We start from the raw sequence: 16,164 nt of genomic DNA, 5'->3' as shown, positions 1-16,164 counted from the left end.
TTTCAAGCGAAGGTGGATGTCAAGGTTTATGTGTAAAATTTCCACTTTTTTTCTTACTACCGATTAATTTTTTTTCAATATGCTATTCAGACCAAACAAAATATAGGCCAGATTTGGCCTATGTGGTTAATCTGCCACCTCTGCCATGTATGATGAGAAATAAATCAGACAAAGCACAGGTCACTCTAGCTATTCCACCCTGCCAGTGTGGAGGAAGGTTTTAGTATGGGTGAGTGACGGACAAAATGTATTTAGTGCCTCTGACAGCCAGATTCTCTCTCTCAGCACCAAACGCCATCAAGAGGTCTACTAGGATTATGATCATAAAAAAGTAATGTTGCTGCACACACATTCTTTAACATCTGAGATGATGCAAATACCACTGCCTAAAAGTGAATAAAAGTGTAAAGTTAAATTGTGGTTTGAAACGTGCCCAGCTGAGAATGATATTCCATAGCTAGTATAGGCTGTTTGTGGCCATGTTCGTATCAGCAAAAGACAGTTAAGAAATTCCTTCTATGACCACTGACGTCAGCCCTCTCATCTCACTTCTTAGAAGTAGGTCTTTGAAATATTGCAATATTTTTCAAAAACTTTATATTAAGTTGATGAAGAGTTTTATTTAAGCATTTAAACCATATCTTCCCTTTCAACTTGCTGATCTCAACAAATACGCAATCAGACATGAAGCTTAACCCTTTATCCTGTCTCTAGCAGCAGTATTGAAAGTAATCTTTTTTAAAAAGTTAGGATGAAATTCAGGTTATGGTAGTTTAGCTAATGCAATACGCTTGTCAGAGCTTCACTGTAAATGGTAGAAGCTGTGTTAAGTAAAGCACTGAAATTCTGTTGCCTCCCACATGTCTCAGGGGACCAGAGTTTTCTTTTGGTTTCTCATCTTTGGTATGTATAGATCCAAAAGAGGTGCAGAAAGCTACCGTGGTTACCTAACCTCCAATATCTACATAAATGTACAGGACTAGAAAATCTAAACCACAAGCTACTAAAGGACACATAAAGGTTTTTGTGCATTTGTCTAGAAGAAAAATAACATCTCCTTGTGTCCTCAGGCTGCAGTGGAAAGACAGCGAGCTGGCTTTCTGGACTCTTCTTATAAAGGTACTAATCTCATTTGCGTAGGTTCCACTCCATGACCTAATTACCTCCCAAAGGCCGCACGTCCAAATGCCATCACATTGGGGATTATGCTTCAATATATGAATGAGGGGGAAGGGCAAACATTCAGTCCATAATAGTTGGATTTCCTAGAAGCAGAGCTTGAGACAGGAATTCTCGTATGAGGGATTTGTTAAGGGAATACTCTCAGGAGAAACCTTACAGGAATGAAGGAAGCAGGAGTGCCCTGGAGAAGTTAGGCAAAGACGTGGATTCAGTTAAAGCCCAACCTCAGCCTGGTTGTGGGAGGAAGCCTGGAGCAAGAATGGCACCACTGCGTTAGGCCACCTGAGGGAGCTGGGCTTTCATACACCCCTCAGTCAGTGTTTGGCTGCTGGAGTGATCCCCTTCCCCAACCTCAGTCTCCTACCAATCTCTGGGCACCATTAAATTGCATGTGTGATGAGTTTTACTAGCCAACTCCCACAGCGGCTGAGAGGTAGGTGCCCCTGCCAAGAAAATTTACCAGGAAAAAATCAGAAGTAAATTTTCTGCAGGGCTAGTGGTTCTGTCATCGAATAGGAAGGGTTATGAAAGTATATATTTTATGGAACAGACCCTAGAGCTGACCCTCCCCACATCATTAAGGAGTTGTTCTGGCTTGTCAGGGTCCTGTCAGCAACCTGAATTATTTCAGCTGTAACATTCTCTAAGTAACAAAATTTATACTGGGTAAGTAAGTTGAGAGGCAATTGAAAGGTGAATATTCATTATAAGCCTATTCATTTTTATCCTGTGTCTTTTATTCATTTATTTGAATGTTAAAATTATCCAATCTCAGTATTTAAGTTAATTTTATTTATGGTACATTATCATCATCTTCTTCACCATAGATAATATTGTCTTTTATTGAGTACTTACTATTTGCTAGACACTGCTAAGTGCCTGTGGGCCTTGTCTCGTTTAAATCCTATATCAACCCTTTCAAGTACGGTTCATTTTACTATGAAAAAAATGAGACTTGGAGATGATATATGATTTGTCCAAATTACATGGCCAATAAGGCTTATACCCCATACCCAAGGTCTTAATTGTGTTATCCTGCTATTGTTGTACATATGATACACACTTCTCCCTAATCTCACTGAACAATAATAATAATAAACAATAAACAAAGAAAAGGTTGAAAATGATCAGTGAGACAAAAAGAAGTCAGAAATAATGAAAATTGTTAGATCTTTTTCATTACTGTACAGATGACAATTAGAATAAGTATAGTATAAAATAAGGTTAGGAGCTTAACAGAGGAAGTTATAAGTCAATATATAAGTTTAATTAATGTTAGCTAAATTTGAGAATATGAGATGTAAATTTTATCATAACTGCAGAAAAATGATGACAACATGTTACAATTGACTGCTTAGCAGACTTATCAGAGTTTACATATCCAGAATAGTATTGTTTCATTCAAAGTAGTCAATATGTGGGGATCCACACTCATTTCAATGCTTTGTATAAGATTAGGGTTGATCAGTTTACCAAAAGATACCTGCACTCCCGTGTTTATTGGAGCACTATTCACAATAGCCCAGATATGGTATCACCTCTGTCCACCAACAGATGAATGGATAAAGAAAATGTGGCATATATACACAATGGAATACTATTTAGCCATAAGAAATAATGAAATCCTGTCACTTGCAGCAACATAGATGAAATGGAGATTATTATGTTCAGTGAAATAAGCCAGGGACAGGAAGATAAATACTGCATGCACTCATCCATATGTAGGAACTGGAAAAGTTGATCGCATAGAGGTAGAGAGTAGAATGATAGATACATACCAGAGGCTGGGAAGCGTCTGTGGAGGGGGTTGAAAGGGTGAGAAGAGGTTGGTTAATGGGCATAAACATACAACTAGATAGAAGGAATAAGTCCCAGTGTTTGATGGCATAGCAGGGTGACTTTAGTTAACAATAATTTATTGAATATTTCAAAATAGCTAGGAAAGAATTGAAATGTTCCCAACTCAAAGAAATAATAAATGTTCGAGGTGATGGATATCCTAAATACCCTCACTTGACCATTACATATTCTATGCATGTATCAAAATATTTCATGTACCACATAAATATGTACAGATATTATGTATCAATAAAAAAGATTGGGATTTATTATTACACACAAAAGGAGGTGCAGAGGGATTCTATCTTCAAATTTGCCTTTAGGACTTAGAAAGAATTTATTTTTAATATCTTTGTTGTCAAAATATAATAAATGTTTACCCTTTGAAAGTGGATTTGATTTTTACAGATAGCCTGTAAGAGGAGTCTCAGTTTCAACTTCCCACCTTTATGCAGACACACAATCTTATTTTTCCCAAACTACCTTTAAAACACAAGTTTCTTCAGTGTAAACACCATCAAAAAACCCTGGGAAGTCATCATGTCAGCTGCAGCTAACCCTGCTGGTTTCTAGAAGCCAGTCTTTCAACCCCTGGGAATTTCTCTTTCTTTCTTATGAGATCAACTATACATTCAAAGAAATGCTTATTATCTCTTCTGCATTATTAGATATTTTGTACATTGGAAGGTCTTTCACGGTAATCTTTCCATCAAAGTGTTGGATTAGGAAGTCCCAATATCTCTTTACCTTCCAGGTACATATATCACAAGCGTTTGACATTGTAACTCTGATTACAGGTTCATAGAATAATTATTGCAGTATATTGTATCATGTGAAATTAGTCATCATAAATATGATCAGCCAAATTTAAGAAGGAGAATGAGATTCCAGCCTAGCCTTCTTGGTCACATTATTTTGGTACGTCTGTATCTGTTCTCACTGTATAAGCTAATTTTTAAATACTTTTAAATGTAGCAATGTTGCTTCAACAACATTTTAAGAAATAATTTCCATTTTCATTGTTTAAAAAAGGAAATAAAATGAAAAGCAGTTTCCAATCAAATCATGTCCCACCAGGAGTATAAATCACGCCCCAGAAAATTACTTTTCAGAGACATTACAAGGGCAGAGGTCCAACACAAGAACATAACAAAGTGTCAATTGTGAGCTTTATGTTCATCAAAGAATCTGGTATTTCTTGCCATGGATTAAATTTGAAAAGTAAAAAATAGTATTCACATTTTTACATGACATTTTTGGATTAATTGCACTGTTATCAACACTAGAAGGTGAAAGTATTTAGAAAGTTGAGTCATAATTTCTCATAACATTACTAAGTCACCATTGGGTCAGATTTTCTTAAAGCCTACTTCCCAACATCTCGTTTTGGCTGAAAGTAAGTAAAATACATACGTGCGGATTACCAATACCACTCTTTGCAGTGCAAAGGATTAGCCTCAGTCACAGCAAACTGAAAAGGATATAACTGAGATGAGTATAGTTACTAAAGATTTTGTTGCCTCAACTTTTAAAGCAATAGCTATAAATTCTGTTTCCCAGACTACCAGGCAGGCAAAAGGGTACTTAAAAGAACCAAGAAATTTTCTCCTGAAAATGATGTATTCCTCCAAACATTCAGGAGAAAATCTGTGGCATCTAGCTGATACTCTCAAACTATATTGAGCATAATAATCACCTCCATGGTGAATATTTGGTATTTTTGGCCTCTAAGCATCCAATCTCACTTTTTATTAGCACTGTATGCTGGATTGTGGGTTTTCAACTTGGCGGTAAAGCATGGGTCAAAGGCTGTGTGCAGAAAGAGTTAACAGAGCAGGCTGGAGACTGCTGCCTTTAAAAGTCTTGCTCATAAAGTTGGCTTTGGGTTGGTGTCTGGGGACTTGGATTTGGGGAGGATTTCAACCATTCCCAGGACTGATAAGAGTGGCTTACTGTACCTAGACTGTTTGGACAAACAATATGATTTATGCGGAACATCTGCTTTACTCTGGAAGGCTGGGATTTTGGTACATGCTAGGCAGAGGGTACCTAGGTGACCAGCCCCTAATAAAGACATTGGGCACTAAGTCTTTACCAACCTTCCCTGGTAAACAACATTTCACATGTGTTGTCACAAATTGTTCCTAGAGGGATTAAGGTATGTGTGTTGCTCCACTGGGAGAGAATTCTTGGAGTTTCTACCCGTTTTTTTCTGGACTTTCTCCCTTCTGCCTTTTCCTTTTGCTTATTTTGCTTTTATCCTTCTACTGTAATAAATCATGGCCATGTGTATGACTGTATGCTGAGTCCTGTGAGTTCTCTCAGCAAATCATCAAACCTAAGGATGGTCTTGGGGACTTCTGACACTGGGTGAAAACAACACTTCCCAGAACCACTTTTCCTGTATGGGTTAACCTTGACCAGTGAGAGATTTGGAAGCCAAGCATTAAGTAGAAATTATTTCTCTCAAAAAGTTATGGCAGTCAAACATGGTAATGGATAGACACAGACATGTCCAGTGGATCCCAGATGATCCTTACTTTCCTACTCTGAGCTCATCTCATCTCTACTGCTGGCCTCACTGATCATTTTCAGCCTCAAGTACACCACCAAGCCCTTGGCTCTCAGCCTGCATAGGTGGCAGCTTCCACTGAGGCAGTGGCTTCCACAGCCCTAGGTGCTATTCACTTGACAACCACACATACACAGTATCTTGGACTTTTTACTCTTGGGTGTATTCCCAACAAAGATGTATACATAAAAGGGCATGTACAAGAATATGAAACAAAGATTACTCACTCCTAAATAACAAGTTATTTTTGTCCAGTATTTCATTTCTTCCCTTTTCAATTCCTTTAAAATTTAATAATATTAAATTATTACTAAATGCAGAGTGTTTTTGTTTAAATTTGTCTGCATGTTTTACCAACTTCTTTACTCATATCTTTCTTTTATCTCAGACTATCCTTCCAAAGCTTCTTGAAGTACACATAATGATATTACTTTAGTCAAGCCCAGTGGTAAATGCTCTCTTTTTTTGATTACCTAGAAATGTCTGTATTTTTCCATTTTCATTAAAGATAGATATTTTTATTTGGGAGGCTAAGTTGACAGGATCACTTGAAGCCAGGAGTTCAAGACCAGCCTAGACAACATAACAAGACCCTGTCTCTACAAAAAACAGAAAAAATTAGCTAGTCATAATGGTGCATGCCTGTAGTCCTAGCTATTCGGGAGACCGAGGCAGGAGGATCACTTGAGCCCAGGAGTTCAAAAACAAACCAATAATTGTAGGTACTGAAATTTTGGTTGACAAGTAGTTTTTTTTGTTGTTGTTTTGTTTTGTTTTGTTTTCCTTTGTTTTGTTTTGTTTTTGAGACAGGGTCTAGCTCTGCTGCCAGGAGTAGAGTGCAGTGGCATCATCATAGCTTACTGCAACCTCCAATTCCTCAGCGGAAACTATCCTTTTGCCTCAGCCTCCCACATGCAGCTAATTTTTCTATTTTTTTATAGAGATGGTGATCTCACCCTTTCTCAGGCTGATCTCAAATTCCTGGCCTCAAGCAATTCTCCCACCTAGGCCTCCCAAAGTGCTAGGATTACAGGTGTGAACCACCGTGCCCAGCCATTGACAGTTATTTTTGGTCAGCACTTTAAAGATACTTTTCTTCTGTCTTCTGGAATCTATTATTTCTGTTGAGGAGACTACATAATTATTCTAATTTTAGTGTCTAAAAGTGTCTTTCCACCTGTTTTTAAGATCTCTTTGCTTTCGGTGTTCTGTACTTTCACTATATAGCGTCTAGGTGTAGATTTCATTTTATTTATCTTGATTGATATACATTATCTCTCCTGCACTTGTTAATTTGTCTTTCATATATCTCAGAAAATGCATAATCTCTTCAAATATTGCATCATCTTTAATCTCTCAATTCTTTCCTTTGGGAATACTATAAAAGTGCACTAGATCTTTTCATATGATGCTCCATATATTTTTTACCCCTTGGAATAATGATTTCTGTTATTTCCATTTTTTATTAAGATACAAATTACATACAGATAAGCTCACCCTTTTCAATATGCAGTTCTGTAAGTTTAACAAACACATACAGTCATATAACCACCAGTATACACAAGAATTAAAACCATTCCATCACTCTTAAAAATGACCCAGTGCCATGTTACTGTAGTCCCATTCTGTGGGTTGTCTTTTTACTTTCTTAATGTTGTTATTTGAAGCACAAACATTTTTAATTTTGATGGAGTCCAATTTAGGTACTATTTTTTTTGTCACTTAAGCTTTTGGTGACATATCTAAAAAACCATTACCTAACCCCGAATCATAAAGATTTATTCCTATGTTTTCTTCCAAGTTTTATAGCTTTAACTCTTACACTTTGATCTATGATCCATTTCCAGTTAATTTTGTGGATGGTCTAAAGAATCCAACTTCATTCTTTTTGTATGTGGATATACAGTTATCCCCAGATCACTGGATCATTTTTTGAAGACTATTCTATCCCTCACTGAATTATATTGATATTTTTATTGAAAATCACTGACCATAAATGTAAGGGCTTAGTTTTGGATTCTTATTACATTCCAATGATCTATGTTTGTACTCTTATGTCAATATCACACTGTCTTAATTACTGTAGCTTTGTAGCAAGTTTTGAAATCAGAAAGTGTATAGTTCATTTATTTTCAGTGTGATCATTGATATGGCAGGGCAGAAATCTCCCATGTATTTATTTGTATAACTAACTAATCACAGTATATCTTGAACTAATATTGCAACACTTCATATATAATATGAGAACCTTACAACACCCTATTTGTCATACTTTTACTTCTACAATTTAAATGTAAAATACATTATTACTGCCTTTGCTTTAAATGAAAAATTGTCTTTTAAAGTTATTAAGAGTGAGAAAAACATCTTTTAAAACTTATCCATATATTAACCATTTTCTCCATTCTTTGTCCCTTCATGTAGATCTGAATTTTCATCTGGTATTATATCCCTTCCATCTGCAGAATATCCTTTAATATTTATTTTAGAACACATCTGTTCATGATAAATTCACCTTTTTTAAATCTGAAAATATCTTCATTTTACTGTCATTCTTGAAAATTACCTTACTAGATATAGAATTCTAGATTGTAGTTATTTCTTTCCTTTTGCACTTTAAAGATGTCATTTCGTTGAATTCTGGCTCCCATTGTTTCTGACCAGAAGTCATCAGTATTTCTTATTGTTGTTGCCTAGTAGTGAATTTACCTTTTGTTCTCTTTTCTGATTACTATTCAGATTTTATCTTTGATATTTGGCAATTTGACTATTATATGCCCAGAAATGGTTTTCTTTGTGTTTATCCTTCCTGCCTGTGATTCTTTCAGCTTTTTGGCTCAACATATTGATAGTTTTCATCAAATTTGGAACATTTCAGCCATTATTACTTTACATATTTTTTTATGCCCCAATCTCTCTCTCTCTACTTCACCTGGGACTCCAATTATACATATTTCAGACTACTTGATTTTTTTATATAGCTCACTGAGGTTTTTCTTTTTCTTTCTTTTTTTTCCTTCAGTCTTTTTCTTCTCTATGCTTTTTATTGGTCTGCCTTCAAACTCACAGTTCCTTTCTTTTTATACAATCTGTCATCATCTAGTGGATTTCTAACAAGTATCATATCAACATTTCTGTTATTGTATTTTTCATTTCTAGAATTTTTACTTGGTTCTTTTTTATCGAGTACATTTCTCTCATCAGAGTCTTCATCTGTTTACTCACCATGTCCAACATTTCTTTCAAATTTTTGATCATATTTATGAAATTCTACTAATTCCAAAGCCTGTGTTTTCTCTGGGTCTGTTTATATTGACTATTTTTTTTTTCCATGAGAATGAGTCATGTTTTCCTGATGTTTCATATCAAATAAAATTTTTATTGTATGCTGGACATTACAAATGCAATGTGTTAGAGAGTTGGTATATTGTTTTCTTTTTAATGAGTTTTTCCCCTTATCCATTAGTTAGTTTACTGGCAGATCAGCTTGATCCTACTGTGGCTTGGTTTTAGGCTTTGTGTAGGCATATTTATAGTAGCCTTTATTCTCGGGCTAGTGCATCCTATTCTCTAAGTTATAGCCTTTTGGGGGTCTTGATGCAAACTTTTTCCTATATGATATCCTTTTAGGGGTCTTAACTGAAAGCTCAAAGTGTTCACCAAAGTCTCTCTACTTACTCTAATGTCTTTCAGCAATCTGCAACCTCTGGACTCTCCGTTCAGTTCAGAGTCCCCCGGAGCTGTTGTTTGCCAGGACTGAGAGTCTCACCCTGTGCTTGTCCACCTTAAAATTCAGCTAAATAAGCAAAGGGATGCATGTGCAGATTTCTGGATCTCCTACTTTTACAGCCCTCTCATCTCTGGTATTCTGCCTCAAATTTCAATTGTCTCGTTATTTCTGTACTTTCTTTCTTTCCTCCATTCAGTGAAACTGCTGTTCTGTTTGGTTTCTACAATTTGTGTGGTATTTTAGAAGGAGTCCTCAGGCAGAAAATAAAGACAATGTGAAACTCATCATGTTTGTTTCTTTTATCTCAGAGTCACAGTGACACACACACAGTCTATTGTCCAATGCCCTATTGTCCAATGCCTAAACACAGTTTTTTTCATACATTTGCTTACATCAGTAATTGTTTACTGTGGGAAGGTAAGTCCAATACTCATTTCTCTATCATGAATGGAATCATAAATTCTTCATTTGAAAAAAATCATTTAATATATAAAAGCTACTTTATATTTTGTTTCTTATCAATATCTGAAGTCCTTAGGATATAATTCTGTTGATTTTTATTTCTACTGATTCTTACTTATGGTGACTTTTTCCTGTATGTTTGATGATCTTTGAGTGTGATCTTTTATTTGTTTTGTCTTAATCTTGTGAAGATTCTAGGAGCTAATGAAGTGCATGATTTTCTCCAGAAAGGGTTTGTAATTGCTACTGCTAGAAGCCAGGGGGCACTACCAACCTGGGTGCACTTTGGTCCACCTCCAGGATCCTGGGTTTAATGCAGGAGTCTTATGTTCTGTTTTTCTACCTTGTGGTGGCTTAGTCTGCAGATCTAGATAGTTAGATAGTTCCACTTTTCTGGTTTTCTACTTGATCACTGTTTCTCTCTCTCTGATTTCTGTTTCCTGTTTTATGTTTTTTGGTGGAAGAGTTTTGGGAATTATTTTAGCCTCACTGTTCTCCCAAAAAATAAGAGTAAAGAAAGAAAAAATTAAACAATTGATATTTATTATACAGATTGACAATGGACCTGTTATCTGGCCAGTAGGTTAAATTGCCATGAGTCACATGCAGCGGTCTGCAACCTTTTTGGCACCAGGGACTGGTGTCATGGAAGACAGTTTTTCCACGGTAGGGGAATGGGGTGTAGGGGTGGGAGGCAGAACTCAGGCAGTGATGTGAGTGATAGGAGCCGCTGTAAATACAGATGAAGAAGATGAAGCTTCCAGCCACTCACCTCCTGCTGTGTGGTCCAATTTCTAACAGGCCACAGATCTGTACTGGTCTAAGGCCCTGGGGTTTGGGGATGGCATATATAAGGCATCCTGAGGCAAGACGGGGAGTTCCACAACTGAGAAGAGTTTGTAACACTCCCAGGAATTATTCCCGCTTTGACATATGGCTATATACTATGTCTAGTTAAGTGGATTTAAGGAGTATATTATAAACTATCCCTCACAAAATATACACATGGCTTAAAAAGAGTCTTGCAAAGAAACTATGTGTATTTAACACAAATAATGAAGGCATAAGCACAAGATTTTGAAATATGGCAGATCTGATAGTTCTCCTGATTTTAGCACTTTATCAGCTTTGTTATGAGGAAAGAGCAATGATAATGTAATCAGAAGTCACAATGTTAGCCAAAATTTTAAAAAATTGAAATCATTAGGATTATGTGAAATACAAATTTACATGCATTATCCTTTACTATTACCTAAGCCTAAGTATATAATGTACCATGAGATGTTAGCTAGTGCTATAAAGCTATCAAATTAGCAAAATATTTTAAAAATAAACAGAATATGAAGATAATTTTCTATATTTTTTCAGTGATATTAGAAGTCATGCAATATTGAATCCATTACTTTGCACAAAGAAAGGCTTCTTATTAGCAAGAGACAAAAAGGCACATATCAGTGGGGGAATAGAGTGGTATTTCCAGCTACGGTAAAAAATGGCTGGAAAAAGCAACTAAGAAAACTATTTGTTGACAAACTAAAATGCAGTTCTATTGGTCAACAAAGGCAGAAAAAGGAAAACAACAACAACACAAAGTATTTGAACAAATAGGCATTATGGATGCTTTATTGTGCAGTTGGACGAAAGCATAAATATTTCTAATCTTGTCTCAGTGCAGGTGTTTGCTTAATTCAGTTCAGTAAGGAATTAGACAAATAACTTTTTTCCTATGCTACCAAAGTAAAAAGTATCAAATAACATGTATCCTTATCAGTAAACAACTTTCTTAATACCAGCAATGTTTTATGAAAATTTATGCAGTTTCTGTAAGTAGAATTTAAAAAGGGATTCGGACAGAAGTATAGAGAGAGTACCATGTGATAACTTTGTATAAACAAGACCTTTAATTTTACACACTTTGAAATGAGAAGGGGAGTGACTATGAAAATCTTTTGTACCATGCAGATGTTTGGTATTTATTTATTGGCAAGCTTTTTTTCATGATGGTGGTGGCTTTTAGTAGCATGTGACTTATCAAATATATTTTTTTTAAAGTTTAATCTTTCCCTTCAGGGTAAATGTGGTAACAATAACTAAGAAAGTTAATACTTTTGGAAAAAAATCATGCTAGGATAACAACATTTAAAAAACAGGTATTTGGAAATGTTTCACAGTTTTGTGATTTTTTTTGGAAACAATTTAAAATATAAATATGTCACACATATAAATTTTCTTATCTGCGCACTTCAAAATCATGGAAACAGAGTTTTCTAACCTGCTCATAAATCTTTCAGATAAATGGTTTTGTAAACATTTTGTCATCATTTACTGAAAATTTCTAAATGTTGTCTTCTAGTTTGCTAGGAAAATTGGTTGACATTAGGTAAGATGGACATTTGTTAGCTAAATTGCATTTAAAAATCTTTGTATAATTGATGGATGGAATTGAAAAACAAGTGTTATGGTTTAGAAATTGCAGCTAATAGAGTAGTTCTTCCAGTTTTAACTTTGTTATTTAGTGAGGTTTCAGCTATTAAAACCCAATATCCAAATAAACTCTTCTTAGAACTAGTCTTTTGAATTGCTGTATCACAAGTATTTAACAAGAAATTTTAAAAATAATTAAGTACATTCAGCTCTATTGTTTTTATTTGTGCCATTAGTAAAGTAATATTAAAATTACTTTTAACCATTTTTATTTCATTTTTATGTTTTAAATAATAAAAAAGTAAATATATATGTATTGAGGTTCGTGTGCAAATGTTCTTTTTTTAATGAGATGCACAATTTTGATTGTTTATAATATTTGATTGCTTATAAACTTGTTAAGCAAGTTATTACAGTCAAATGTTTATAATTGTGGTTTAGAATAGCCAACAAGTTCTCTAAAATAGTTTTCCTTATCAAAATTGCACAAATTTAGTTTTAGAGCAAGTAAAATCAGAAAAAGAAAGGAAAAAAAATCACTCAAAATTCTACCAACTGGAGATAATCACTGTTGAAATTTTAGTGTATACCCTTCTAGATTTTATTTCACGGATATATGTATGTGCCTCTTTCACAAACCTAGGTTTATTCTTCATTTAAAACTGTTTTCATAGAAGGTGTTTATATTTTATAGAATTGTTTAAAATAAAATTAAAATGACATTTTGGGACAGAGATTAAAATTTAAAGGAACAATCACTAAGGGACTCCATTCTGCTGTGACCAAAGCTGAATCTTAATCAACCTTGGGTAGGATTAAACATTTGTTTAATTTAGTCCATTGCCTGTCATTTAAACGGCCTTTATCTAGTTGTTAAATGTGTGGTTTAACTATGAATAGAAGTTACCAAGAAATAGTCTGACCAAATTTTGTGGTTTTTGATTTGCTTTATCTTCATATGGTCTATGTAACAAGGCAGATAGATTAAAAGGAACTAAGATTTTGGCAAGGCTTTTGTTTCTGTTCGGCATTACAACTGTATCTGAAACTGATAAAATATGGTTTATAAACTAGAATTAACTGCATGCAACAGGATAGAGTCTAGAACCCAGAAAGTGACTATCAATGGAGTCACTGTATCTTCAGAATCAACTAGTTATCTCTTTTTAGAAGTGTGGTCCTAGACCCAATCTTTTTATATAACATTTTTTATCAATGACTAATACTACCAGAAAAAAACATTCATTGACACAGCAAATGAAACCTAGCTGGGAAATGAAAACTAAGAAGAGGAAGTCACATTCTCAAGGACCAGATTAGAATCAGAATGAAAATTGGAGAAGTAGCAAGAAGTAAACAAAATGAGTAAGTCATAAGGGTGGGCTAAAATAAGCAAGGAAGAAAAACAAGTTTCACAGGGAGGAATGGGTAGCTATTGGAGAGTAACAAGGAAGATATCTTAGAGATTTTAGCAAATAACAAGCTGACTAGGATCAATAATGTAGTGCCATTGTTTAAAAAGCAAACAAAACACTGCAAAATGTATCTCTTACTAAAATTTACCCAAACTCCTCCTTCCTAGTTGAGGGCCACTTGCAAATATCAAGAACTTCTTTTTACCAGAAATGCCATTCGCTTTATGTGTAGCATATGCGTAGAACTTAACCACTTAAATGACTTAAATAGTAACAGAGGAAAAACTAGTTTCATTGTAAGATTGAAGAAAGATGATTTCTTTTTTCTTCTGGAAGAGATGGAGTAATTGAATAACGAACTTTAATAGGATCATAGTTATAACAATAAAAGGCTATTGAATTCAGGCACTTATGTACCTCAAGTAATTTAAAAGCAGATCAGTCATGAAAGACTGAAAGAGAAAATGAAGTTAAATTGTATTAGGAAGGAATTAACTTAGTACAGATAGGGATAAAAAAATAACAGAAAGGATTGGTTGAAAATTAGAACAATTGTAAGAATCTGGTAGAATGTCCATTGATAGATTTCTCTTTTTCTATAACGCTGAAATATGGAGGGATGAAATACAAAAATTTTTAATGTCCCGGCCAGACTCAAAGACCTCAAATTTTGTAAGTTTTGTCTTAGGTAGTAACTAGAATAAATACTTTGCACCAAGATTTTAAAGCTGTAACAGAAGGAGTAAGTTTGTCCTTATTAGAACTCTACCAGTAACATCAAGATACATTTCCTTAAAGTACTGTAACTGTGTTACATTCTCAAATCTAAGTGCAGTAGCAGCTGCAGATATCTGAATACAGACATGGTAAAAAAAAAAAAAAATCAAAACCCCTGGAATTTTATTTTCCTGATGATGCTATTTTATGCTTTTATTTTTCTTTTTGAGACTTTTACGTTACAAATGAACTGTATTTAACCACAGAACATTTAAAAAGTACAGACAAGCAAACAACACCAAAAATGCATGTACAATTCCACAACTGAGGGGAGAAAATCAGTAATTATTTTGATGTATATCTCCTTTTTTCTACATACATGCATATATGAAATATTTTATAAAGTATACTTTTAATTTTTATATATATTTTAAACATTCACAAAAACAGGAAATTTGTAATCTTTTGTTTGATTTAATATCATGAACATCACTTCCTATTAACATACTAGATCTACATCATCATTTTAAATGGCTGCCATAGTCCCTAACTTTGGTCATCTAAGTGTTTCCAATTGTTCACTATTAAGAACTGCAGTAAGTATCGCCAATATTCCTTTTTTTTTTTATGCAAGAAGAGAATTGAAACAAATAAAGAATTCAGGGCATTACTCATCCAACAGATAATCATCGAACCCTTATTTGTGCCAGACATTACAGTAACTGGGATCTGGGAAAAGAGAAGTGGTTAAGGCAAGATCCACTTTCAATTAACTTTCAGTCTCGTGGAATAGAAAGGCGAGTTGAGGAATTGGGAGGCGCCAAAATGCTCATCCTTCCTTTAAAGTAAATCTAGCTTAAGAGAAAGTTGCTGAGTTAGGGGTCAGGTGTAAATATATGTTAATTAAACTAAAAAGTTCCTAGAATTGAAATCCCTACAGTTAATACGTTTATGTATAAAAAATATGAATCTACAACATGTACATGAGCCACGATCCTAGGAGCTACTAGACAGCAAACGCGGACAGCAAACCCCGGTAGCCTCGCCCCGGTTCCAGGCGGAGAGGAAGCGCGTCCCCGGGCCTCCGGGCGCCGGCGCGCGGGAGCGATCCCCCGCGGGACGAGCTCCCTGCACGCCCGGCCGCCGCACCCACTTCCCGCGTTCTGCGCCAGGCGGCCACAAACAAAACCTTCACCCGACCACTTCCACTTGGAGAAGCCCTCCTAGCCGAGCGTGGCTTTGAAGACCAAGTGCAAGGCTGCTCAGCACGGTGGTCAGAGCGAGGGTGGAAAACAAACTTTGTTACGTGTTAACTTGGTTGGAGCAAAGTGATTCTAGGAAGGGAGACTGAAACTGTGTGCAGCTTTTTCATAAAAATCGTTGTAAATGACGAGTACGGAAGCGGAGCCGTCTCTCCCAGGGCTTGAAAGCAAACAGGAGAGTCTGGCAGGACGGTGTCAGCAGGTGGCCGCATCCTGACCTCCTCCACCCCTGCTCGCCTAGGTTTGGACTACGGTTCCTGCGGAGGGCGGAGAGGACGCACCCTCCACGCTGCAAACTCGCATCAATGGGATTCCTCTCGTGGAAAATGCCCCCTCCCGGCAGACAAGCCCTTGGACCGCCGGGCTTGTGGCCGCGCCCTCCGGGTCCGGGACGGACGGGCGCCCAGAGCTCCATCCCGACCCCGGGTCGGCGCGGCGCCCCCTCCGCACCCGGGCGAGCCGGCACCACCCGCCGGCGGCGGCCGAGGGGGCGGGGGAGGTGCCGCGGGGGGCGGGCGCGGCGCGCTGGGAGGGGAAGGGGTTCTCGCGCGACTGGGCGAG

At 36.2% G+C, this 16,164-nt stretch overlaps 1 long non-coding RNA gene across 1 annotated transcript; it reads left to right on the top strand.

Moving 5' to 3' along the window:
- Nucleotides 1-9,461, top strand: LOC123648094. Its single transcript, XR_006738485.1, has 3 exons — nt 1-32; nt 1,071-1,119; nt 9,287-9,461. It is a non-coding gene; the product is annotated as an uncharacterized LOC123648094 (long non-coding RNA).
- Nucleotides 9,462-16,164: the final 6,703 nt, after the last annotated feature.

Source organism: Lemur catta, chromosome 12, assembly GCF_020740605.2.
Source record: "Lemur catta isolate mLemCat1 chromosome 12, mLemCat1.pri, whole genome shotgun sequence".
Lineage (NCBI taxonomy): Eukaryota > Metazoa > Chordata > Mammalia > Primates > Lemuridae > Lemur > Lemur catta.
This window is presented reverse-complemented; position numbering and strand designations above follow the sequence as displayed.